The sequence below is a fragment of the Periplaneta americana genome, chromosome 10 (assembly GCF_040183065.1).
Source record: "Periplaneta americana isolate PAMFEO1 chromosome 10, P.americana_PAMFEO1_priV1, whole genome shotgun sequence".
Taxonomy (NCBI): Eukaryota; Metazoa; Arthropoda; class Insecta; order Blattodea; family Blattidae; genus Periplaneta; species Periplaneta americana.
In genome coordinates this window covers 97175187-97200041 of record NC_091126.1, presented here as the reverse complement: position 1 = coordinate 97200041, position 24855 = coordinate 97175187, and the positions used below count along the sequence as shown (strand labels likewise).

At 36.5% G+C, this 24855-nt stretch overlaps 1 protein-coding gene across 14 annotated transcripts in view; it reads right to left on the bottom strand.

Moving 5' to 3' along the window:
• The window catches only part of Ipk1 (Inositol phosphate kinase 1), a 1778442-nt gene that overhangs the window by 749789 nt on the left and 1003798 nt on the right, over positions 1 to 24855 (bottom strand). For all 14 annotated transcript variants that reach the window (XR_011334445.1, XM_069837977.1, XM_069837964.1 and 11 more), the window contains one exon: positions 11139 to 11203. The gene's annotated coding sequence lies outside the window, so the exon portion shown is untranslated. The remainder of the gene's footprint in view (positions 1 to 11138; positions 11204 to 24855) is intronic.

The window sequence follows — 24855 nt, the reverse complement described above, 5'->3', positions numbered from 1 at the left end:
CTGTATTTTGATCGGTATTCATTATAGACGCCTGTTGCTAGTATCCAGAGTTGGGCTGTAGTCAATATATACTGCAGAGCTGTGTCTTCTGCAACTGGTACTGATGATTTTAATTTACTTCTTTTGTGGTTTATGGATGGACAGTATAGAAGAATGTGTTCCAGATCTTCATCATGATTATTACACCACATACAAGTAGGATTATAAGAAAGGTGAAATCGGTGTAGGTACAATTATGTGATAATGTGATCTGTTCTGGCTCTTTTTAAAAATGTTTGAACATGTCTGGGCAAGTTTTTGTAAATTTCCAGGTCATTCGGTTTCTTTTTAACGGACGTAAAATTTTTCCTTTGTCAGAAGAGAGCCAATTGTTGATCCATAAGTTTATAAAATGTAACTTTACTGAAGTAAAGGCATTGGATAGAGATATCACTTGAAGAGGTCTTGGTTGTAAATATGTTGCCTGTTTCGCAACGTTATCGACTTCTCGTATCCAGGTAGACCACAATGACTAGGTATCCATTGACATTTTATTTCCTTTTGGAGTTTTTTTAGTTCACTTAGTTGTTTCTGAATTGGAATAATTCTTTGTGCGTATAGGTGTGGTACATATTTGATTATATTAAATATAGCCCCCTTGGAGTAAGTATGTATTCAAATAGATATTTCAGAAATTTGACTAACACACTAAAGAGCAGCATCAATAGCTAGTTAAGACTGGAGGAGGCTGAACATGGTATGAAGTAATTTTCTTGATATTTTGGAATGTAATACCCTGCTCCTGATGTTCCATCATCAGAGTTTAGAGATTCATCTGTATAAATTTGAAGGTAACCCTTATATGTGCTGCAGAGTAGTTCCGTGGCATCCAACTTAAGAATGTATGGAGGATCATTTTTGAAATGATTTCGTGGAATTTGTAGGCTATGTTCTGGAATTATCCATTTTCATGGAGGAATTTCATTTACAACTGGAGTTTTAGCAATGAGTGTGTCTGTGATATAGACTGGTATTTCTTCTTTGTTTATTTTGTAGAAATTACATAGGATATTATCTGACAGTTTGAAGAACATCTGAGATCTGGATGAGGCTTGCAATTTTAAATGTATTTTTAGATCCTTTTTTAATACATAGTGTCTGATTGGTTGAATATTATATTCAATTTCTAGGGCAACAGTTGATGTGGTTTTTGGTACCCCGAAAGAAGAGGGCTAAGAAAATTTCAAATTTTAAATGAAATTCAGCTTTAGTCGCTGTTCATTACGTTACTAGCCTCATCTAATAAAATCACAACTCTCTCTGCTGAAACATCTGTTTCTGTCATGAAGAGCATCTGTAGTGTTCCTACCGCGAATATTCCTTCAACTTTCTCTTCCACGCACTTTTCCACGTCCTACAGTCCTTATTATAGGCCTATCCTAATGCTTCAGGTCATCAAGGAAAGAGTGGGATGAATTTCATTAGCTATTGCAAGTTGCTCCACTTAGCAAAAGTTATCCTTATTGGATCACTGTATAGTTGGTCGAGCTCAATGTGTGCAGGCCTTCCATGAAGATGTTTCGAATATGTAATCTATTACCTCTCTCCATTATGGTAAATGAACTAGTCATACACAGAAGAAACGCAACAACAGTATGTAAACAACGCACTTGTATTAGTTTGCCTCTCAGTCAAAACTCTGTATGCATTGTAATACAAGTGTAAGGCCAACATGGAGCAGCACTGACTGGAACTGCACTTATATTACTTTTTATCTGAACAGAAGTGACGTTAAAGATTTAGAATATATACTTATCTCACTTTAAAAAAAAATGTCACTTATATTACTTTGCTTCTGAGTGCCTCTTTCATTCGTGTTACGCGTTCCAATGCACGCAGAATCGGGAACTACTATTGTCTATAGCTTGTGCGTCGTCTGCAAGTCCCAGTCGGTAATGTGTGCTGACTTCCTTATCGCAGTGAACTGCAGTGAAATGCAGCGAACCTTGCACATGCGCAGAGAGCTTATATTCGCTTGGTGTATGACGTAATCTATGGTTTCCCATTATACGAGCGCAAACAGTGTGAGCTACAAGCAAACGCAGCTAATTGAAATGACTCGTTCGCATTGGCGTTTTATGAATCTACAACCAATCAGGAGTGAGTGACTGTTTGTATTATATACAATGGTTTGCAGTCTACAAATAACGCGGACGTCACGACATCTCTGAGAAGCAGTCGTGTACTATTTGTGAGTTTGTGTCTATTTTACAAGTCTTGGTCACAGAATGTAGGGACGAATATTTTATTCTTATGCTAATTATTAAACTTTCCTGTAGAACTGAAACGTATTGTTTATAATATGTATTATTAGCTTATTTATATGTACTATATTTAATACAATTTAATTAAAAGATTCTGTACTCCTATTCTGCTCCTTCAACCTTCCGACAGATGCATTGAATGCACCGGAATGCTATTCGAATTTAAAATTTTGATTGCTGGTTGCCGACATGGAGGGGTTGAACTCCAAAGTACTGTCTTCGCGCTACGAGTTGGCGCGGGGAGTAGATAGGCGGGACGGGGGAACTTTACGCTACACTCTGACCTGAAAACTTCCTCCACTTACTTGGCTACAAGGGAACGCAGTCAGACATAAAAGATTCCGCATCTTCGGTGCTGTCGCTATGACTATCATTATCACATTTTTAAACATTTCTGGAGTATGATCTGTCCATGATAATCGTCTGTTTATGTTCCAGCTGTGTATATTAATTCGAATCTCTCAACAAAGCCATTAGCCCCACCGCCCCCATCCTGATGAACAACAATGAGTGTTCTGGACACATTTACGGTAGTCAAAACTCCCGTAACATTTTTATCGTGTCAGAACTTGGGAAACGTTAAATTGGTACGCCTATCTATCCGCATTTCGTACAGATACAAAATCGGTTTTTCCACTTTCCTAAGCTTTCTTATTTGCTGTAGATATCTTCACGTATTCTAATTTACAGTGTTTTCCTCAATTTTTTTTTGCTGCACACTTCTTCCACCTGAAATCCTTTTTCTTCAGTATTCGTCTTAATGTTGTCTTTCATTTCAAATCAATTTTCTCTTGTAAAAGGGTAGGCGTTTGTTGCAGCTTGGTACTGTTTTTTTACTTGTTATTTAACGACACTGTAATAACTACTAGCTTCTTCAGTGTCGATTGAATTGATGATGGCGAGATGGTATTTGGCGAAATGAAACCATGGATTCGCCATAGATTACCTGACATTCGCCTACCGCTTGGGAAAACCTCGGAAAAAACCCAACCAGGTAGTCAGCGCAAACGGGAATCGAACTCACTCCCGAGCACAACTGCAGATCAGCAGGCAAACGCGCTACCTCCTGAGCTACGCCGGTGGCCCTCTTTCTTTTTCAAATAAAAATTCTCAATTATATCTTTTTTGTCAATCTCCCGTCGAAGACATCTACATTTGCGTTTCAGTAGTCTGGACGTTTACATTTTTTTTCTCCCTCAGGTGTCGACAACGCACTTTCTTCTGTGCAGTCTTTTATTTCATTCCTTATACGCTGTATTGTTCTTGTGGATAGATTAGAGTACTTTCCTACCTTTGCTGTAGGTTTCGTAAGAGGAATGCAAAGGCACTGTTGTTCTTTTTCTTCATCACAGAATTATTTTGCAGTTCTAATAATATTCCTTTCTTCGCTATAGATTGTCAATCCTTGTTTCCTCTTTGTCGACATATTTACAACAAACAAAAAACTGCTATAAACCTAAATAACAGTATACAATAACATAAATTCTATTAACTATGTTATTATCAACACTATTAACACGAAAAGCAAAGGATAACTAAAGCAATAAAAGATTTGGGGTATACTGAAAACAATTGTCTTGTTGAAACTAATAAAACACTACAGTAAAAACCCCACTATAATTTTCACAAAGTCGCAAAGATTCATAGACACGTGCAGTAGATGTTTGTGAAACAGGAATATTGCAGTGAACAGCGCGGAGCGCATGCGCAACTGTTTCCCCTCCGCCCCGTCTAAGTACTTCAGCCGCCTTCTCCTGGCGTGACAACAGTAACTGGCACCAGTGTTTCCAACTGCACGGAAATTCCGTCAGTTCCGTAAAAACTGACGGAATTGCAATGTAGCGGACGGGAAAAAATGGCTTTCACGGGTGACGGATTTTCTGGCGGAAATTACGATTTACATCATTTTTTTACTTTTTTAACTGTTGTCATTTTTAATTGTTTAATTTTGAGGGAACGTAGACCAACCCAGCACATAAACTGCAGAACTAGAGGCAGATGATGTGGATGAATTATTATTATTATTATTATTATTATTATTATTATTACTATTATTATTATTATTATTATTATTATTATTATTATTATTATTATTATTCTAATCAAGATTGGTAAGAAAGTGGCGTTAATATTTGTTTTCATTTTTATATAGATACAATATATTAAGTGGGTCTTATTTCTTTTTAATTTTAACGGATTCTGACGGATTTTCAGGTGTTAGACTGACAGGGATACAGTTTAAGTGTTGGGAACACTGATTGACAGATTCTGCAGCATGAACTTCACACTGCTCCACTTGTGAGTAGATCAAATTTTAACGACTTTTTTAAAGTAAATTTCCCATATTGTAGCACACTCTCATTTTCAGCCACGAGACGCCACTGACCGATAAGTGTTTCTGACAAAATGATATAGGTCTGTAAGTATAAATATTGACATATGTTATGCTTATAACAACATTTTAGAAATGAAAAACACTATTATCCCAAAGGAGAATCAATTACCTACTATTAACGAAAAAATTGCGGAGGCAGGACTACAAAAATTGTTCGCTACAGCAGTTGAACGCACGCACGCACGCACACACATATGTGTGTAAGTCATACCTAGTGCAGTTAACAGAGATGATAACTGTTAATTTTCAAGTGATCCATAAATGGGGGGTTGACGGTAGTTCCAGCCACTCTCTTTATAAGCAAGCATTTTTCAAAGACTTGAATTCGACGGACTCTGACATTTTATTAACATCTGTGGCTCCATTGAGATTGGTAACCAAAACAGACTCCACCGAAAAGATACTTAGACAGAATCCAAGAACATCCTTCACGAGATATTGCCGTCCAATAAGATTATAATTAGTGAAGTAATCTGCGGAAATATTAAGGAGTTAGGTACAGCTTACAGCAGTAAAATTTTTGGAAATATTCAACATTTTTTTCTCCATTACTTATCTTATTCAATAATGAAAATTGGTATGTGTAAAATACTGTCATTCTGCTATATATATATATATATATATATATATATATATATATATATATATATATATATATATATATATAAGAGTATTAGATTAAAAAATTATAAAGAGTTATTTTTTAATTATAAATTTCTTTTTTTCAAAATTCAAAATGTTGGTAGTTCATTGTGCAGTTATGAAGCGTTTCCCTTATAACTCACAAACTTCTTAACTTGTTCATGTTCTCTCTCTTTTATTTAATTGCTGAAACTCATGTTTACAATATCATGCTATTTCAACTACATTCCTTAATAAATAATATTTTTTTTTATTTTGTGTTAGAAGAAAATACTGATATCTGACCATTTTTTTTTAATTAATTAATTTTTATCAAACAATCTATCAAAGATAGAGAAATTATTTTATATCATATTGTAGATATGACATACATAAATGCATACAAAAGATTTCACCACAGAATGTTGGATAGTTTTTGGGTTATGTGGGAAATGCTTCATCACTGCACAGTGAACTGAAATTTGAAGGAAAAAAAATGTAAATATATTTTTTTAAATTGTTAAAAATATTTTTTTTTTTCATATAGCGGGACAGTGTTTTACACATATTCATTTTCACTATTGTACAAGATACAGTAATGGAGGAAACATATGTTGTATATTTCCAAAATTTTACTGCTGTAACCTGTACCTAACCCCTTAAGAAAATAAAATGATTATAATGAAACCTCAATTTCCAAATTATAACATATTGCACACAAAACTTTTTAATTTTGTCCAAATACACACCCCTATAAGGGGCAGTTACTCTTATACAAACGTGATCAGAGTTTGTATACAAAAGAAATGTAGACTACTACCTGTAACTACTGTGTAAAGTTTCATGAAAATCTTTTAGATGGGAAAAAAGTTATTAATTTTGTCTAAATGCACCACTATAAGAGGCAGTTTCCCTTATGCAAACATAATCAGAGTTTGTATATGAAACAAATATACTACCTGTAACTACTATATGAAATTTCATGAAAATTTGTTAGATAGCTGAAAAGTCATTAGTTTGTCCCGCTAAATTTGCATTTTGGACCACTGTGAAGCTCTTGAACTAATATTGCTATTAATATTCTTTTTATGGAATTAAATTTTTTAACTTCCGTAATAATGTGCAACTGCAGAAAACTTTGGTTACTCTGCGTCATTACTGCCAGTGAAGGTTTCCAATAACGACACGTATTTGTTTTCTTTAAAAAAGGTACAGTAGTGTCATGTCCTCCCTTCAACTTAAAAAAAATACCAGTAATATGTAAGAGTTAGTTATGTTACTTCATATTGAAATAATAATAATAATAATAATAATAATAATAATAATAATAATAATAATATAGTTAAAGACACGCTCATTTTGTTATACTTCAATACTGCGAAATGCATTGTCTCCCTGGACAAATCATTATTTCTCACTTCTGGCTCTTTTCTCATTTATAGTAAGTACCATTGCAACATACCTGTCGGCGGGAAGCATTTTTAGAATGAGACATCTAAACGAAAGGATACAAACAAATGAATTGTGGATTTCTGTAAAATAAACGTTAGTACCAGTTTCGTGCGCTGTTTTCGTGTGCATTCCACGGATTCACAAAAATAATTCCCCCTTGCGGCGGAAGAAGTCTGCTGACCGCAAGGAATCGCAACCTACAACTCAAATTCTTTGCTAGAGGAAGATCGAACAGACAGGCTCTATCTTGACTTTTGTCAAAGTAGCAAACATTTTCACTCTCTTATTTTTAATTAGTGATCTTACATAAACATCATGACGTAGGTATACCTCATACCAAATAAGGAAGAAAGATACTTCTCTCTTTTTCCATGTGACCACTGCTCCACCTGCCACGTCCGGCAAAACAGAATAAAGCTGAGGATTTTTTAATCGAAGAGCGGTCATACGCCAGTCACAAACTCGAGCAGCAAGCCTCAACAAGCTCTCTGGCTTCGGCAATCTATCTCTAAGGGCTATTCTCAATAGCAGTTTAAAATATGTTTTACTTTAAGTTTAAGCTTTGATTTAAACAAAAAGTTGTATTCTCAGGTTCAGTTTAACTGTCTTCCTCGGTTTAAACACTAGTTTAGATTAAGCCACCAAGTTTGATAATTTTAACTAAGCAAAATTGTTTAACTTCTTACTCTAACCTAAAAATAAACTGTGTATTTGAGAAAAATATTGCTGTTATTGTAAGTCATGAGAAATTCATTGAGATTTTTAATGAAATTGAAGATAAAGATGTAAGAATTTTACCTAGAATAAGAACTCTTAGACCAGGGGCCCGTTTCACAATCCTTACAAATTACAAATTAACAATTTACAAATAACAAGTAAAAGATTACAAATGCTTGTAAATTGTGTTTCACAATGCTATTTTATTAGTTTGTAAAGTCTGACGAACTTTGCAAAATCAGCTAAAGAAATTTACAAATACGCATTATTGGTTACAAATATCGCCAATGACAGTTTACTAAAATCGCTAAGGAGCAGAGCTAAAATCGCTGTATTTTTACTACTGTCGATACATATGTTTATATTTTGTACTAAAATAGATTATTCTAAGCTTGCTGATTCATATTTCACCAACAGAAAATATAAAGTATTGTTAAAAATAATTAAAATTATTTAGATTTTTATATATTGGCGACAATGGAGTTTCATGTTTTGTGATTGGTTGAGAATACCAATACGTCTACAGTATTACTTAAATAAGCAAAGTTAGCACAAAATTCAGTCAAATAAGTAAATAACAGATTTGGTCCACGTACAAATATGCAATTGATAAAATAATTACGATATCTAACCACAAAATCACGTTAATGTTTTGTGTTGATCCATCAGTATTTATTAATGTTGCATCCATAACCTCACAAACACTAGTGATTCCATCAGCAGCATAAAAATTCTGTGCTATAGTAAATAACATCAACTACCCTGTGGGCACTTTTGCACACTGATATCTTAGAAATTCCGTGCTTATATGCTAACCCACGGAACTGACAGCTAGTATGCATCCAATGCAAAGCAATACAATTCTCGCTTTGAGGTTAGGAGATAGGGCATCACTTTTCTCTTTTGGATGTTGGATATGATGTCCCATATCTTGTAGGAGAGATTCCAGCGGAACTGGACTCGAAACGACTTCAGAATACCGCGTAAGTAATGTCGCTATTGCATTATTGAATTATTTATTTTTGGTGCAGGGAACTTTTTTATTAAGTGCGAGTATTTATTAAATACAGTCTTCGTATATAAATATTTACGCGGTGTTCTGAAGTATAGCGCGGAACTCATTCGAAACCTTTCATTAAATTTATACAATGATACGAACGTGATATTAATAATTCTTGCCCGGAGAATTTTACATATACGTCTTCGTTTGATTAGGCCTAAATTCAATATCTTCATCTGAACTCCTTAATAACATCAAAACCGCTTTAGTTTAATTCTTAATATTATCCACTTACTCAAAAATCAATTTAATAAGTATTTATTTATTGTATTTATTATCAAAAACCTGTCTTGAATTTAACTCTTTTAACAACATCAATTACCCTATGGGCACTTTTGCACACATAACTTAGAAATTCCGTGCTTATCTACTAAGGCACGGAACTGACAGGACTGACAGCTAGTATATTAAACCAATGCAAAACAATACAGTTCTCGCTTTGAGGTTAGGGCACCACTTTTCCATGTTGGATGTGATGTCCCATATCTTGGAGGAGGGATTCCAGCGAAACGGGACTCGAAACGACTTCAGTGTCGTTATTGTATTATTGAATTAATTTATTTTTTGTGCAGGGAACTTCTTTTGTAAGTGCGATTATTTATTAAATACAGTCTTCGTATATAAATACGCATGCGGTATTCTGAAGTATAGCGCGGGACTCATTCGAAACCTTTCATTAAATTCATACAATGATACGAGCGTATTATTAATTCTTGGCAGGAAAATTTTACGTATACGTCTTTGTTTGATTAGGTCTAAATTCAATATCTTCGTCTGAGTCATTAGAACTACTTAATAACATCAAAACTGATCTAGTTTAATTCTTAATATTACCCAGTTACTCAAAAATTAATTTAATAAATATATCTTTATTGTATTTATTCAGAATTTGTTACAATATCAAACTTTACACATCTCAGAGCTATTGTAGAAAAATGTGCTAACTTTACAAGTAAAGTTTACACGTTTGTAAAATTACCCTTCATTGTGAAACAGAATGCTTGTAAAATGAGCAAAATTTAATTTGTAAAGATTTTATTTCCTTTCTAAAGTTCAACATTACAAACAAAGATTGTGAAACAGAAGTTTACAATCTACAAGCAAAGTTTACAAATTACAAAGCTTGTAAACATTGTGAAACAGGCCCCAGGAATAAGTAATTAAATGAAAGTGCGTTTTAGGTTTAAGCTCCATAAGGATTAGTGTCGTGCAATGTTCGAACGTGAGAGGGGATATCAAGATGCTACAAACTTCGCCCTACACCGTAGGCATCCCAACAGTACGTGAAAATGAAGCATGTAAACCAAGGTCGGCAAATTTGTACTCACTATGACATCACTGAATGCAACCAGCAATACATAAGATGTAATATCAATCGAGGAGTATAGAGCACTCCGTTCGGATCACAGTGGCGGACTCTTAACACAAGCATCTGACGTAGGCTACACAATATTGATTTATAGATGGAAAGATCATATTTTGTTTCGCTTTTATTTCTACTGTGCTACAACAACCTAGGAAAATACATGACAAATTGCCACTTTAATACAACTCGTAAATTTTCGTCTGTTAGTCACGATCTTTGTTAAGATATTACAAGTTTTCGTTCAGAAAACAAGTGTTCCGATATACTGCATATTGAATATAGAGCAAAACATAGCAGCTATTTAGGGTAGCGGCAGACGACCTATGATAGGAGAACATTTTAAATAAATCTAAGCCAGTCTGGTGTGTTATACAATGACATTTTATGTCCTCACTTATTTCCAGCTCTCTTAATAACACGTTACTCCAGCTAGTAGACTTTTTTAAACTCGTATTTCGAGTCACGTATGTTACTACAAATACAAGTTGCTTTATGTTCAGATTCACTTCTTCTATATACGTATTTTCTTCATGCTTGGAATAACTCCGCTCCTGTTGTATTTGATAGGGGAGGGGATTTGTGTTCAGTGCCTGTCTTATGTGATTGCGTACGGCCAGTGATACGTCATTCAACGCCGGTGGGCTGTGGACGGGGAATCAACGATTTCCCCATGCTTTCCACCCCTCTCTCGCCAGTTCTGCATCCCTGGTTTAGATGACACATCTTATCGTCACGCTGAAGACTATTCCAATAGCGACCTCTTTACTGAACTAGTGCTATAAAGTGTAGCAAATGTTGAAATACATGAAAAGTGGTGTATTTATTTTACACAGTAGCAATTATACTTTTCTTGTTACATAGACATGATCTATTCACTCTGAAAATCTGCAGGGTTATTTCACTTCCACCCTGTACATTTAGAGCCTATGTGTAATTCAATCTGAAGGCTTCGCTTATAATATACTATTCCACACCTAACAAAAATTCTTAAACTTCACAGAAAAAAATAATCAATAGAAGTGAGTAGAAGTTAAAAATAAAGATATTATCCAAACAGTTGTTGGCATATGATATCGTATATGCATACTGAAAACCAAATTCTCTCTGTTAAATATAATAAAAAACACACTTTAAAAACATATCCAAACCAATGCTGGCAGCTTTTCATGAAACAGCGCCAAAACCAGAGTGAACTGTGCATTCTTAATCCAGAACAGAACTCACCTAATCAGATGAGGAGCGTTCTCTCCACGTGCTCATTCGATGTCGTTTCAGCCATGGCCGTCGATCTGAAAAAAAAAAAACGTGAAATAACTGTTGAAAGTTATTGGCATACAGCACCGGATATTAGGGTTAAAATTTGTGGTTAACAAAGGCGGAATGGAGGGAGACTTCGTACGACACTTCTTCCAAAGCTAGCATTCAATTAGATCTCCACTCTCATCTCTTTATCACCACCTGAACAATAAAGTACACAGTTCCGCCACTCAACCAGCTATCACCAGGTACCTAACTTGAGTAAGAATGTAGCTCATAATTTCTAGAACATCAACCCACACCAATTGACTATACTATGGATAGCTGTGAATCCATGTTTCGAGCAGGCAATCACTTGACAAGACTAGCAACCCCGTCTGTCGCCAGCCGGCGTTCCGAGAATGCTATGGAATGATTATGGATAGGAAATCGAAATGATGTAGATTTATAATATAGGGAAACGGGAGAACATCGAGAAGAAACCCAACTGCGAACTTTTCCGAGCAAGTTAGGACGACAGGCTAAAGATCTGACCAGTCAGTCATTGCAGGGGTTACTTCTTGAACATAATATCAATTATAAAAGAAAAGTCAACCTTTTCAAACACAAAGCTCATATTTTCCTCCGCCTGATGGAGTGAAGTTGTTGTTTATTGCCATTTCTGGCTTTGAGCCAGAGACCGATTTAGGGTCTTATACGCGCAGGACGCCCTCTCCAGCCATTGTACATAAATAGCAAATAAATATATTTACACATATGAAATTATTTCTGGCATAAGTGTCAGTAGGTGTGTGAGTGCAGTGACTGATTCCTTTTATTTTGTGTAGGCCTAATTTGCTAATTTGGTATATTTGTAGGGGACTAGTTAGTATTAATATAATATACGTATGGTACATATGAGGAATGGTGAACGGGAGAAGAGTTCGGGGTAAAAGATATCACCTGAAAGACAACGTTAATGTATTATTACGGGGAGATTAAGAGGAAAAAAGAATTTGGAAGAATGAGAAAGCTGGGTTTGCAGTTAAAGACCTGCCCTTGGGCAGAGCACTATGTATGCATGCATGCATATATACATATTTACGTACATACATATTTTTTGTTGAGATTTTAAAGTTTCTCCTTCCGGTGGCAGAAGCGTCTGAATGGTTATGGAGACTTTCATGGGGTAGTTATTTTATTGATCTGCCTCTGTTGCTGTCGTGTGTCCTCTCAGACAGTATTCAAATTTCCAACACGTGTTTGCGGTTTTGTTTGTGTGTTTTAGTTTGGTGGTTGGGGCTGGTGGTAATTGTAGAGGAGTTTCTCCAGTGTTGTTCTGTTGTTTGTATTTGGTGGATTTGCGAAGATGTGTAGCGATTTACTGCCGAATGTTGGTATTTCCTGTTTATGTTGTTTAGATGTGTGAAGAGTGGCTTCGTTTTTGTCGTAGTGTAAACTGTGTTGCTTCTGGTGCGTCTGTGCAGGTGGAAGATTTGGCGGAGAATTCTTCTTTCGCGGGCTTCGAATTTTGATTGGGTCGTTAGAGGGGATTGTGTGAGGAAAATGGACGGATGTATGCATAGGGATCCAACCAATGCATTGTATAGGTGGAGGAGTGTTTCGGTTATACAGCCAGGTCGATTGATGCCAATTAGGTAGTTTATTGCTCTGGTGGCTGCGTTATATTTCCTCCAGGTTTCTTTAGCTACTTTGGTCCAGTAGAGTTTGGAGGTGAAGGGTATTCCTAGATATGTGAGATTTCGCTGGAGTGGATGTTGAGTGTTGGCTATTGTGATTGGGTTGTTCTGGAGGACATGAGTGCGGAGTTTTGGGCGAAAGACGCATATCTGTGTTTTGTCTGTGTTGATTGTGATCCGCCACGTATTGGTCCAATTTAGATACTGCTGAGTGTTGCGTTTAGTAACTTCCTAGCGGAGGGGAGTCGGGGGTGTGTAGCCCAATATGCGACTTCGTCTGCATATTGTGCCAGTCCTACTAACGGATTATTAGGGAGGGGGATATCTGCCACATAGATGTTATACAGAGTGGTAGATGACACTGCCTTGGGGGACTCCAGCTTCTATTCGGAAGGTCCGAGAAAGTTCGTTCCTTCCGAGCCTCACCTGTCCTGTTCGGTTGGATATGAAGCTGGAGAACCAACGTGTGATTTCGTGTGGCAGATTTAAGAATGTGAGTTTGTATTTTAGGGCATCTATCCAAACAGTGTCAAAGGCTCTCTTGACGTCTAAGGCAACAAGGATGCTGTAGTGTCTCCGTGTATAAGCCTCTTCAATGGGAGTAAGCACTCGTATCAGCTGGTAGTGTAGCTCGCTCCCGGTCGGAATCCGGCTTGAGTGGTCGGGATTAGATTGCGGTTGCGCATATATACGTGCAGTCGTGACACGAGAACTTTCTCCATTAATTTGGCTAAGGTTGTTGTCAAACAGATCGGTCGGTAGTTTTCTGGGTCAGATGCGTCTTTGCCTGGTTTAGGAAACAGAAGAATGTGGGAGTGTTTCCAGCGCTTTGGTATGTGCCCGAGTCTGAGTGATCCTGTGTTAAGTTCTGCAAGATAATTTAGTGCTTTGGGAGGAAATTGGCGTAGTATGTTTGTGAGGAGGGGAGGTGTACGATCATCCTCTCCTCCTCTACTTCTTATAGTGGCTGTTATTCGCCAGGTGTATGGTACATTGGATGATTAGATGTGCACAGTGGAAGACTTTAGAAATAAATAGTGTGAATTTGTATAACAGATATAATTAACAAATAATGGATAACAATATACATGAATGATAAATTAAATAACATATAGGTATGAAATTGAGTGAATGAAAATACTACAAATTAATCTGAATAAACAGTGAACCAATAACTGAATCGTGGAGACTTTACCTACACTGGGCGAACATACTTACAAGTCGTAAAACAATCTGATACACCCATTTCTCAATAATCAGTTACTGACCGATTAAGCATTTAGTCATTGAAACATTGTCTCAATATGTACATGTATAACCAACTAGATATAAACCTCAACATGAACGCCCAGTCAGTATGCAACTCATAACACTTGCCCCATTCAATGGCAAATAACATAAAATCTGATTAACCAAGTTGAACGTACACATGGGCTCAGTATGACACAAAGAATTTACCCAATACAAGCTGTCACACGACTGATCACTATATAAATTACCAATTGCACATATGTCTCACATAAACTGTGCAGATAGCACTAACAATAATCTCTGTACCTTACAATCACAATGCCCGAGAGAGAGAGAGAGAGAGAGAGAGAGAGAGAGAGATACGATAGATAATAAGTAACCGACAATAATTTCTAAATACAAATGATCGTTTTTTATACCAACGGAAAGTCAATGCACTCGATTCCTGAATACCGGTGTGGAAACCAATAATAACCAATATGAAGTAGCAAGTACTAGAATAGATAACGAGGCCCATACTATTCTAGTTCATTACACCGTCTAATACGATGTAAGCCAAGAGATCGCAATCACTACGCTATCACCCAAACCGTCTTGGAACATCAATACTACCTCACATAACAAAGTTACATCTCATCACGTAATCCCCCAATACAATACAACCTCATATATCACAACTACATCACTTCACGTAATCGCAATTACTTAACCCAAGACGTATCATCAGCGAGTGATTTCCATACACGATCCACCACAATATCTCTAACACAAACAACCAAAAATAACCTTGATATCACAACCCAAATTTGCCTAATCCAATAATAACAAATCTGACACAACTTGTTGCCGCACTAAATCCCGAAATATATGTTTGAAACAAGGTTTCATATAATCCGTAAATTCTCAAGTGAAATATAATGATACAATATTCTCGAACAATCTAACACGGCGAACTTAAGTTACCAGTGTAGAATACAGTTCGAGCTCTATTTCCTGAGTGCACGTCGATTGCCTGACTGAGGTTGTCGATACGCGGCCTGGCTGCTGAGTAGAGTTCTCGATACTAACTCCGACTGCTGAGTAATGTTAACGGTACGACCTCCGGCTCCTAAGTGATGTTATCAATACCGACTCCGGCTCCTAAGTGATGTAACATATAACTGCGCGTAGCCAAGTAATCTATCTTTCCCTCTCTCCTCGTGTGACGTAATCAACCGGCCAATAGGAAAATTTGGATAAGGAAAATGAAGGAAAATATTAGCGCCATCTATGACTTATCGTCTGAGAGCACTCTGTCGGGCGAAGTGACGTACTAGATGAACAGCTACGATGTCGAGCACGGCTCAGGTTGTAGGTGATTTGGTCTGGTCAGGGGGCAGAGTTTTTTATGTTTCTTAGTTCCCATGACATGTCTAGCGGAGTGATGTTGTCAATGAGTGGGTCGTCGGTCGATGGCGGAAGTGGTGCTGGAAGCGGCTCGTAGAAATCAGGATTCTGTGTGTTGTGATGCGTAATGTATGCTAGATGTTGGGGTCGAAAGATGGGTGATCTGGTGTGGTGTATATATTTTCTAGTGTGGGGGCTGAGAAGATCTAGTTTACCAGGCGTATCGTATTACTATGTGTTGCCCATCGCGTAGTGGGTGGTTTGAGTTTGCGTGTTTTCTCGTATCCGTTTTATCATGTCCCAGACATATCAACATATCGATGTCAGGTAGTGTCAGTGTAACGTGCGTCTTGAGTTGATTCCAGTCTGCGTGGCGAAAATCTCTCGTAAGTATGGTATCCTTGTCGGGAATTGGGCGGTAGGTGGTGGAAGCCAGTTTGAAGATGATTGGTGAATGGTCTGTGTTGAGTGGGGCAAGAATTTTGATATCTGTTATTCGGTGTTGTAGGCGGTGGGAAGTGAATATTTTGTAAGGTGTGGTGAAGTTTTGATTGAGATAAGGCGTTCCTGTGGGGCTGGTAGTGGTATTTGGATGCAGGATAGGGTTGGAAGTAGGGTGGCTAATTGTGTGCCCTTAGGGTTTCTGCGGTTGTCATGGAGGAGTTCATGGTGAGCATTGATGTCTGTTGCTATAACTATGTTTGGAAGAGTGTTCAGATATTGCAGTAGGGGTATGGGGAGGCGGCTTGTTGGGGGGAGTACAGTGAAGCCACATGCACATGGGTGTTTCCGTCGTCTATTCGGATTATGACGCATTCATTGCCGTCGAAGTTACAAACCAACTTATACATAGGGAACCAAGTCTGGACACCAAAACATTGCTTAGAGACGGCTACAGGTTTAAGGAACACTGGCTACAGGATGACGTCAGTTGTTTACTGATGTACCTTCAAGTTCGTTTGCAAAATAAAAGACGTCGCGTAAAGAGAGCTCTCTTCATTCGAGGTTTAATAGATGCGGGTTTTGTATTGTTTACTGAATTCTAATAGGTTGTTTCGATACAGCATGTCTATTTTCTATTTGAAAAGTAAACCTTTTTGCCAGAACTTCAGTTGTGATCTAGTGACGGTACTGTGAACGTAAATTAAAATGCCGTCAATAACATCTGTAGCTTTGCCTGTGCTTATAAAATATTTCGAATATCACTATTTTGAAGTTAAGGACGAAAATTTATATCGGTGTAAAATATGTAAGTTAGATATAAAGGTTAAAAAGAGTCGTGATTTATAAAAACATTATGACTCTAAAAGACGCATCGAACATTTGAGATTGTTTAGTGCAGAACTGTAGAACTGTAGCTACTTAGAGCGATTGCCTTCGTATCCTTCTACACCACCAATCTTTTCTACCAGTGTGGTCATAGCGTTACTCGGTTATAACAACATTCATCCTCGCGGCGGCAGGTATACAATACGCTATCAAAAATCACAAATGAACAGATAATAAAATCCTTAGGAACATACGTTTGGAAAGTAAGAATAAAGCGAATGTGGGAAATAAATATGTTAAAAGACATGTAAAATCAGTATAAACCTAGAGGACATCGTCGACCAGGAAGACCTTTTAGAAGACTGCTAGATGGGGCCGAAACAGGTCTACAGAGGCCTAATTCGTGAAGGATGATGATGATGATGATGATATGTAAAATAAATTTTAAAATGTATGTGTGCATAATAATGTAAGAAATTCTACCTATGTATATGTATATGTATATATATATAGTCTTATTTATTCATATATTTACATTATAAATAAATTCAAAAACTTTATTTATGTAGGATATATATATATATATATATATATATATATATATATATATATATATATATATATGTATTTTCGTGACATAGGTATATTCGTGATAATTTTTGCAAAACCTTTGAAGAAAATGCGTACTGCAGGAAATAATTCTAGACGTCTGCTAGTAATACTGTATTGTTTCACGGATGGCGAAACATGATTGATTCTACTTTAGTTTGTTTGTGCTGGCCGTGACAGAAAGTTGTTTTGTGCGCTGCGTATTTTCTTAAGAATTTCGGTAGTTTTTGAACTGTTCGTAGTGTTGCAGTGATTACTATGCACATATTTAAAGTAAGAAGTTCATACTTGTACTATACTTTAGTGCTTGATTTCCTCTAACTATACATATATTTAGATTATATTACTGATGCTAATGGAGTCAATTAAAGCTAAGGAAATGGATGCGATTTCTTAGCTTTCTTCTTGTGAAAGTGATGGCGGCCGAACAAGCCTCAGTATTTCGGCTCATAGCAAGGTTTCTGTACATTTGCCAGAAAAACGTATTTAAAGAAAATTATTACCCATAAATTGTACTTCAATTCTGTCTATTTTTTTATTAATTTAATGCCTATCACGAAATTACCTACCCTATTTTTATTTTAGTTCTAACATAGGAAAAGAGAGAATTAAATACAGGAAATACGGTGCAATCTAGTTATTGCAGCCGCCAAAATGATGAGGGAACAGAAAGTATCTAGCTATAAACCTACAAAAAAAAAATTATATGTCATGGAGAGTTCATTCAAAGATTTCATGAGCAGAAATTATGGTAACGGAAATCAGACTCTTAAATTAGAAATGCTTTTGGCTCTTACGTCTGATGTGGAAGTACGGCTGTATATTAACTATTCAAGGGTGGATCGGAAAGTAACGCATAATAATTAAAAAAAACGTTTAATAGGTAAACAAAAATATAAAAAAATACACAAATGAACTCACACCTTTCAGCTACTTTTCTACATAGGCGCCAAGTTTCTCAACACATTTCTCCCATTGTGGTACCAGTTTCATTATAACCTTTTCATATAAGACCGTTCGGTTGGAGTACAGCCATCTGCGGACAATAGATTGAATTTCTGTATCGGTCGCAAAGCGATGGTCGGCCAGGAATTTCTTCATGGGACCAAAGAGATGAAAGTCCGACAGTACAAGGTCTGGTCTGTATGGTGAATGCTGGAGCACCTCCCAACCAAATGTGTTGATTTATTCACGAACAGAAGCCGTGATTTTGGGGTGAGCATTGTCATGAAGAAGTTTGACATCGTCAGCATTAATGTTACGGCGTTTGTCACGAAGGACACGACGCAACTTTACCAAAGTTTGAATGTAGGCTGCAGCATTCACAGTGGTTTCGTGTTTAGTGAAGTCCATCAACAAAACATCATGCATATCCCAGAACACTGTCACAAGCACTTTCTTTGCAGATTGCGTCACTTAGAATTTTTTCTTTGCTGGGGAAGCAGCATGTTTCCACTCCATAGAGGCCTGCTTTGTTTCGGGTGTAGTGGTACGCCCAGGACTCATCACCAGTGACAATTGCTTACACAAAGTCATGCCCTTCTGCAGCGTAACGCCTTAAGTGTTCCAAGCATGTATGTCATCATACTGGCCCTTGTGGTCGTCTGTCAGGTTGTTAGGCATCCAGCGGGCACTAACTTTATGAAATTTCAATGTGTCATGCACGATATTGTACACCAAGCCGTATGCAATGTTGAACTGCTGAGATAAGGCTCGCAGTTAGATTCGCCGGTCGTTCAAAATTGCCACCTCAATGACTGTGACATTCCGCTGGGTTGCAGCTGTTACCGACCGCCGGGTAAGTGGCGAATCACAAAGGTTCTCACAGCGGTCTGAGAAGAATGCTCACCACCTGGTCATATTGCTACAGTCCATAGTCTTCCCCGTACAGCCACACATGTCCCTGTGAATTTCACTCGGGTTATGTTCTTAAACACACAAAAATTGCACAACATTTCGCTGCTCTTTACAAGTTGACGATAGTAACATGCGCGCCATCTTTGTTGCGTAGTTCACGCATTCGCTTCTCTCGCTACAGCTGGACATGCAAAACAAATTATCTGTAGTGAAAACTTCAAAACTATATCTCGGTGAAATGTCAACAACCCAGCCGCAATACCAACACAGAAAAAAAGTATTGTGCGTTACTTTCCGATCCACCCTCGTATTAAACAAATGCAAGAGTTGGGATTTGGCTTGACGGAGCCCGTTATGAAAGTGGCACACCACATGGCCAGACTGTCGGGCGAGAATATTTGTTGAATGCAGATAATGCCAAGTAATGATGGTGGTTTCATTTTAATTTTAGGTTATTTTACGATGCTTTATCAACATCTTAGGTTACTCATATTTAGGGTCTGAATGAGATGAAGGTGATAATGCCGGTGAAATGAATCCAGGGTCCAGCACCGATAGTTACCCAGCATTTGCTCGTAATGGGTTAAGGAAAACCCCAGAAAAAACCTCAACCAGGTAACTAGCCCCGACCGGGAATCAAACCCGGGCCACCTGGTTTCGCGGCCAGACCCGCTAACCGTTACTCCACAGGTGGGGACATTTCATTTTAAACAGAGATGCAAGCTCACAATAAGGGCTCCCAAAAATCTTGCTGCCAAGATATCACAAGAGTCGTAAATGTGTTTATGTTTCATGTTTTGTTCTTTGTTTAGTGTTTTAAATTTTATTAGCCCTAAGATGTTTTAGAGACTGTTGTCCGGACGATCTCTTATTTTTACATCAACAGTACCTGTAAAGTGTTCAAATTAATCAAAATAGGCCTATATCTACATAACGGTCATAAATGTGTTTATGTTTCATATTTTATTCTTTGTTTCATGTGTTGTTCTTTATTGAGCCTAATATATTTCAAACAGAGTAGCCTAGAAGATTTTTTTTTTTCACGAACAAACCAATGAACTGTTAAAACTGATTAAATATTCTATATCATTGTAATACATTTATAGGCTGGCATAAATAAGAGGTCATCAAATGGTTTAGTGCAGGGATGTCGAACAGCGCTCTCGAGCTGTGAACTGCAGATCCTTCACTCCTCCCTTACCGCGCAAAGGTTGAACACAGGTAGCAGGCAGACCGGCCGAATGATCGTAAACAAAAGCGAAACTGCGGCGGCTGGCACTTCGATAACTTTTATACATCTTACCTTGCACTTGATCAACCCTGATAAACAAGGAATGTAGCCTACATGGGGATGAATTATGATTATAATGATGATGATGATGATAATAATAATAATAATAATAATAATAATAATAATAATAATAATAATAATAGCAATAACAACAGAGTTTTATCTACTTGGTCATTCTATGAACGTTGTTTGTTAGTGACGGAAATAAATCATAATAATGTTGTTAATATCATGTTTAAAATATCAACTTTGTGTGTATGTGTTGTAGCAGTGCAACTTCAAGTTCAGAAACGTAAACTGTTTTGATGTATTAAATTAATTACTTTTAGCGTGACTTGAAATTTGTTCATAGTTTTTGTTACAGATTCAAAAATATCTCCTCCTCGAATTCGATCCTTTAGTGAAATGACATCTACAAGATCTCCATGAACATTGAAATCTGAATCAACACTCCTTATGAATATACTGTACCTAGCTGCGCCGTATCTTTCCGGTCGGTACTTTCATCAAGCGCTATAGTGAGTAATAAGTGAAAGTTTTCATTTTTGCTATCAGTTGTTTCTCCAAGTTATCTCCCATTTATGATACGCACTCTGCAACAATATTACGAGACAAACATATAGATTTAAAATCATTAACATATTCCGGACATATCCCTTTTGCAACAGCTATAAGACAGCCTTTAACAAATTCTCCGTCAGTAAATAGCTTTGAAGCCGTTGCAATAATTTCACAAATTTTGTAGCTAGTACGAACCAAGCTTATTCTACTAACACCCGATGATTATGGAAGGTTTTCTGAATTCAATCTTGATTTTAATTCTTCTACAGCCTTTTCACGAGTGAAACCGGACAACTTTTCTGGTCCACAAGCTTCAGCGTGACGTGTAGAATTAAAATGCCTTTCAATATTATGATGGCTAATGTATCCAAGTTCTTTTCTACATATTAAGCAATGTGTCTTTCCGTCCATTAAGATAAATAAACATTTATCTGTCCAATCACTATTGAATCGTCGTTCCATATCCATACCAGCCGCCAGAGTTGATAAACACACTGCGTACAGAACACTGCTACAGCGAGCTGACTGTCGTTTCAGCTCAGCTACGGTAGAAAACAGTATTAATCGTTTCACAGCTTCAGAGCGCTGTCCGACATCCCTGGTTTAGTGTTTAAAACACTATTGTGAATTTATATAAATATACAGTAGGCCTAATATGAAATAACCATGTATTCGTTTCATTCGCGAAATTGCCTTATCACTATCACGAAATTACCTACCGAACACGCACATTTTCAATCCTATTTTCTATTAATAATTAAACAAAATGAAAATACACCTCTCTGTTATAAATTTAGTTACAATACTGTCATAGAAATAGAAAAAAAATGGTATCATTCTCAAAATGTTGGAAAACTAGCCATAATATTAAAAATATTACGAAAATACCTTTATTTATATAATTGTATGTTGATAAGTGAGTGATAGCTATATGACCAAAGGTCAACGTTGTCATTCAACATTGTAACACACTGCAGCCGAATAAATAGATAGACAGTCAGACATACAGATAAATAGATAGGCAAATAGATTAACAAATAGATAAAAAGATAGATAAAATATATAAATAGATAAATAAATACATAGAGAAATAAACAAATAAATAACCAAACAAATAAATAAGCAAATAAATAAACATACAAACAAATAAGTAAATAAATAAATAAATTGTCTAAACATAATAATTGACACTTGACACAATAGCAACTTCCTTTATGCCTTTTATTTCAAGGTAAGTTAAAGCGTTTTCTGATAATTGAAAAAATAGAAACAAAGACACAAAATAAATAGTCTTCCATTAGAATAATTAAAATAATTGATTCAATCATTGTTTAAACATAATGAGTAACTCCAGGTGCAACAAAACTTTGAAATTCCTTATGTATATATAAAAATACATACTCGTCTAAAATGTCATATTTACAACAAATATGCTTGTGGTCAAAAAAGACCCCAGATAAATTGCATGGAGCAGCTAATTTGCGAGGGTTAAAATGTATCACCAATTTCTACACAGAAGAGAATGCAGTAAGTCACTTTCGTAAATGTGTATTATACCCTATTTGTTTCCGTTACCTGACTATACCGAGCAATGTTTTGATTCAAGTATATCAGCGCTCTGTACAAGTCTCTGTACCTCCTTAAGTTGTTGTATACAACACGACTTGTATAATACGCGATGTAGATAACTTCATAGGTTCGGTGTTCGAACTTCCAGCCCTAATTATAGAACGCTTCTGTCTCAGTTGTAGTCGGCCTGGTTGTCGAGTTGGTATAGCGCTAGCCTGTTATGTCCAAGGTTGAGTGTCCGATCCCGGGCCAGGTCGATGGCATTTATGTGCGCTTAAATGCGACAGGCTTATGTCAGTAGATTTACTGGCATGTAAAAGAACTCCTGCGGGACAAAATTCCGGCACATCCGGCGACGCTGATATAACCTCTGCAGTTGCGAGCGTCGTTAAATAAAACATAATATTAATATCTCAGTTATTTGGATATTAAATAACGCAGAAACAGTAAGAATTTGCCATTTCAATAGGGACTGCCTAGCTGAAGGCGCATTTATTGTGGATGTGTGTTCATGTTCGAAGATGTTAATCTCTCCCTGTCTTCTACACAAAATAACTGGATAAGTATTAGTCGTATTTATTAAGTAGGATCTGTACGATCCACAATATATGAAAATTAACCAGTAAGCATTTTATTCAAATACCGGTAGTCAAATATTGAAGTTCTTAGCACAAATATATCAGAACACAGCTACCTATCCCAAGCCCAATCCTACAATTGTTTTCTTGAAGGTCATTGTCCTGTGGTGAGAGAAAAATGGAAGAAGATAACATTTTCCAATCTAATGGTCGCTATCGGTCAAAATATACCGCGAGCAGTATAAGATATTTCACTTAATTTATAAACTGTCATGTTATGTAGACATGAGTAATTTTCATGAAAGTAAATTTAAATAGATTTTTTAAAGTTCCCCAACCAGAATATACTGTATGCTGAAAGAAGTATTCGAAAGAACCATGTCTGATCAAGATGTTTTATGTTATCACTGAGGAATTCCAAACATCAATTTGAAAAGTAAAAATCATTATAAATTCTCAATCTATTCATCTTTTAAATTCACACCTGTAGAATAAATCTTGGTAAAATGCATACTGGTATGATGGTCATACCACCGATATTAATATAAATTTAATGTATTTTATCCACATTTAGAAAATTATTTTAATTAACGTTTCTAGTCAAAGTTGTAAAAAATCGAAAAGTAAAAACATGTGAACAAACCAGAGAATTAAGATGTAACGTATTATGAAAATAAACCTATACTAATGGGTAAAACAGTAATGATTCTTATATTCTGAAGTACCAGATATAAGAACACATACCACGAAAGAGAAGAAATTAAAAGAATTAGACTGAAATGACAGAGTTCTGGGGCGAAAGAATAATACTATAAAGACTCTAGGAACAGGAAGATAGTAAACATTGTAAACCTGTACTATTGTAAAATTTTATCCAAAAGTTACACAAGATGCAAAAAGAATATATCTGAATAGAAAAATACAACATTCAGATAATAATATTACAATTGTTTGAGCAGTGCTGTAGTTGGAAACAAATTATAGGAAATACTGTTGAAATCTCCTTGGTCAAACTAGACCCTGTATAGACTCGTATTGCACTTTTTTTCAAAGTTAGTTCTTCGTCTTGCAGTCGCCTCTGCAGACCTCCTTCCAGATCGCATCCACAATTGCGTATAAGGCAAGAAATGAAACGCTGACATTTGTGGCCCAATAATTTTTAGGGACAAAAGTCTAAGAACTGTTTTACTGGAAGAGTATTCCTTTTCTTAGTGCAAATATCGTTCATCACAGTAATGCTCATTCACATTCTTTAGTTGAAATTGGAATAGAATCTATAATATGTAACTGGACTCAAGATTCTTGAACGCAGGAAAATTCCCTCCTCTAGCAGTCTAGAAAACTGCTAGCAATACGACTGACCGAGTTTTAAAATTAACGAATCAGTGCAACAGAATTCTTGAGGCGCCACATCATAAAATTTGTGTTATGCGAAAGGCTTCTGCACAAGTTTTGAAATTAGCGGCTCAGTATAGCAGATTTATTAAGGCGCCATGCCATAATGTTAGCGTTAATTATTACTTTTATTACTAGAGTCAGAAAGTAACGGAACTTGGGGTGGCAACGCCATGCTCTATAGGCAACTTCTCTGCCTTGTCAGTGTGGTATGTGACCTACTCTCCAGGCGTATAGAC